This window comes from Octodon degus, unplaced genomic scaffold (genome assembly GCF_000260255.1).
Source record: "Octodon degus isolate 3935 unplaced genomic scaffold, OctDeg1.0 scaffold00059, whole genome shotgun sequence".
Classification (NCBI taxonomy): Eukaryota; Metazoa; Chordata; class Mammalia; order Rodentia; family Octodontidae; genus Octodon; species Octodon degus.
In genome coordinates this window covers 7370498-7374529 of record NW_004524635.1, presented here as the reverse complement: position 1 = coordinate 7374529, position 4032 = coordinate 7370498, and positions in this window count along the sequence as shown.

Below are 4032 nucleotides of genomic sequence, written 5' to 3'. Positions count from 1 at the left end.
GACATCCTCGCTGGACAATGCACACATACTTTTGTACATCAAGAAATTTCCTCCTTGAGCTCACAGCACACTGTGTGTGAGGTTTGCTCTCTGAAGAAGGACTTGAGGAGATAGAAGGTAAGTTCTCCTACACAGGTCAGTGGGGAGCCCACACTCTGTTGATAATAGGAATCTTGCCTGGTAAAGAGCTCATTAGCGGTTCCCAAGAGGCCCAAAGTGGAAGCTGGCATCCAGAGACGAGGATAACAATGTGAAAAAGTTAGGGCCAGCATTTCTGCCTCAGAACTCTGGCTGTCTACATAATGAGCAACCTGCATTTCACTGAAACAGCAGCTTTCACCCTGCTCGCAGCCCGGCACCTCCCTTGTTGCAGTCCCATCTTAGCTCACGGACACCATCGTCCCAGGCAGAAATTATGGAGAGCTTGGTTTCTCAGATTTGTTAAGAGGGAGGCATGTCTTTAAAAAAGAAATTAAATTGTAAGCCAATATTGCATTCAACTGCTTAGTTTTGCTCAGAAACCAAATCCTACCATTAATTAAATCCTGTCCTTTCTTTATGGAATGGGTTGTGTTAAGCTTCAGTTTTATTTTTTATTTATTTATTTTTTTCTTTAGTTGGTATGTCATTTGAACTTAACCATCTGTAAACCAGAGCTCTGTTGAGGTCAGATGGAAAATGTACACTTTCTTGGTGGGCAAAATTTGGGAAACAACCAATGACAAGAACTTTCTGGGTAAGCAAGAGCTGACTTAAACTTTCAGTGTCCTGTTAAACATTATTGCTTTTTTTTTTTTATTTTATTTTAAGGAAGTGTCTACAGGGTGCTCAGAGTCTCACTACCAGATCAGACTCATAGTGATCCACCTGGTTACAGCCTCCCAGGAGCTGGGATTACAGGTGTATGCCACCACACCCAGTCTCAGTGTGCCCTGGGGGTGGGGTCAGCATGGCAGGTCTGGGGATCAAACCCCTAGGCCCTGTGCCTGCTTGTAGGCACTTTAATCCATGGTGCCATTTGGTTGGCCCTTAAACATTATTGCTTTGGAAGGCATCCTAGGGCAGAAACTGCTGTGTGTGAACAGTTAACCATCCTGTGACACAGAGTCTCTGAATTGTGGGCTTTTATTGAGAAGGTACTCAAAAAGAAGGAATAAGGCTGGACTGTGGTCTGCAGACATGACCAGGGTCACATCACTTCTTACTTGTGGAAGAACACAGAGGGGGCAGCAGGGGTGTCTCAGACTCATTGGAAGGCTATTTGGGGGCCGTCATACTTTACCAGTAAAGCACTAAGCGAGACTCATTTTATGAACACGCATTAACCTTCTGCCGTGGCTGGCGACTGTGCAGCACTTTCAGTTTCTAATTTGGATGACAGTAGCCAAAGACTGGAATATTTTTAAAAACTCCATTATTACATAGTACCTGGAACAATTTTTCTCTGGAGTGTATTTTCTTGGGGGTAATATGCCCACCTTGACTTAGTCTCCTTTGAGGGTATTATAGTTTAGATTTAAAATGTTCCCCCGCAGGCTCGCATACTGAGAAAGGAATCGGATCACTGGGCTCCATCCTTAGCGGTGTATTTCGCCATTTGTGCTCTCAGTACTTAACAGGCTGTTAAGCGCTGAGGCCTGCGTGGAGGTGCGGCTTACTGGGACTGCAGCCCAGAAGGCTGTGCTTTTATCCCTGCCAGCTTGTGCTTCTCTGGGCTTCCTGGTGGCCATGCAGTGAGCAGCTTTCTCACCCCCTGCCCCTCCACCCTGATTGTGCAGCCTTGGAGCCAGCCAGCTTGGTACTGAGTCCTCTGAAACTGTGATCCAAGTAACCCTCTCCTACTTCAAGTTGTAGGGATTGGATATCTTGCCAGTGACAGGAACATGATAAATACAGAAAGGAAGAAAAAAAATGTTTGCAAAGAAAGAAAAAACAGCAAAAAAAGCAAAGCACATAATTGTGCTATCCAGGGGTCACTTAAGCCTTGTATCCTGTTGATATTATTCTTTAAAGACACGTGCTTTCTAACCTGATGTTTAAAATCATTATAATAGGTGCATTTTGATACGTCAAGAAAATTTGATCTAACATAAGCTTTCAGCAGAATACAGCCAAAGGGCCAAGTCCTGTCCAGTCTGGTTTTGTAAGTAAGGTTTATGTCAGCCTAGCCACGTCCAGTCACTGGCATTTGCTTCTGGCTGCTTTTGAGCTATAATGGAAGAGCTGACAAGCTGCAACAAAAACATCCTACCAATGAAAGTGAAAATATTTACTGTTTAGTAATTTACTATTAAGTATGTTTTCTGACAGCCTCATCTACACTATCATGTTTTAGTATTTGGGCAATATTTTACTGTGTTATGTCTTTTACTTATTATTATTATTTTTTTTTTAGCTAATCCCTGTTGAGGGATGTTGAAGTTGTTCCTAAGTTTAGATTGTTTCTCATTTCAAGAAGCAGTGTGCTGGAATTTTCTTTGCTGAATGTCCTTTTCTTGGCTTATATCTCTACATTCTATTAGGAAATACTCTGAGAATTAGAACTAGAATTAATCAGATTAAGAGCTTGTTCCCAATCATTTAAAAAAGAGATTTTGATAATTTTGGTCATATTTTTCCACTTCTAAATAAAAAAAAAAAAAAAACCTCTTCTTGTAAAAAAAACTCTTCTAGCACCTGAAACAGGGGATTTGTTCTTTCTATAATTTTTCTGGCTTATTATCTATAACACTATGCTTACATAGCAGAACTGAAAAATCATGTGGACTACTGCGTGGAGCTTGGTCCTGGGTCATGCTCTATTATTGAGCTTCAAATTTGTACTTTTAGAAATTGCTGCACACAGAGACAGAGGTGTTCCATCCTCAATGATTTCATTCTACAGTTCAGCTCACACGACGATCCTCATGGAAACACCTTTGCTAAAGGAGCAACTTGTAGTGGCAATTCTGAGATGAGCACTGTGGTTTGATTTGGTGGCTTGTGTTCATCTCTTATGAATTTATCATGATATCAATGATGGGTCATCGACTCTATCCTTTTGGAGCCAATCACTGGCATCTGAAGATACTTCTTCTGGGAAAACAGAGTTTGGAATGGACAGAAGTTCTTCTGTTTTAGGTCTCTCTTTAGCCAGGACCTGGAATGGAATGTTATGTTTCTGCCTGTATGCAAGCCTGAAGTCCCTTAGATTCCCATGTGTAACCTAATACAGTATTTACTGGACATTACATTTGAAGTAGCCTTAACTCTCCCTGTGATGCAAGGAGGGAGAAAGTCTAAAATACAAAGCAGAAATGAGGGAGGGTATTTCTCCAGTGGCTTCATTTGTCGGCTGCAGCCTAAACACACATGTGGATAATAATGTGTCTATCTTTAAGTACATGGATCTAACATTGATATTATTAGAGATCCTACTTAAAATTACACTTGAATTTATGTGTAATCTTGGCTTTCTTGCTATGTACAGGATAACCTTGCACTGCTTTCAGTATTAGAATGACCAGCTCCACTACTCTTTCCCTTTCTGGGTCAATAGAAAAAATGATGACCATTCAACTATTCCACTGGTAGCAACAAAATGAGAAAATTTATACAATGGAGTGTGGAGAGCAGCGTAAATGCTCAAACTAATGATATAAAGGAATTTTAAAAGCTTTGTGCTAAGTGAAAAATGCCAGATAAAAAGAGCATATATTGTAATGAGTCCAATTTGATGAAAGTCTAGAAAAGGCAAACCTGTCGTGATAGAAACAAACCAGTGGTTATTAGGGAGAGTGATGAGGTGAGACTGATTATAAGGAGCATTAGATGAATTTTCGTTTTTCTTCTCATTTTTATAAAAACATATTTAGTGCAGGGTCTACAGGGTCTCACTACACAGAACAGACTTGTAGTGATCCTCCTGTTTTCAGCCTCTCAAGCACTGGGATTACAGGTGTGTGCCACCACTCCCAATCTCAATCCCATATCAGGGTGCCCCAGGGGTGAGGCAGGCACGGTACTCCTGGGATCAAACCCCAGTCCCTGAGC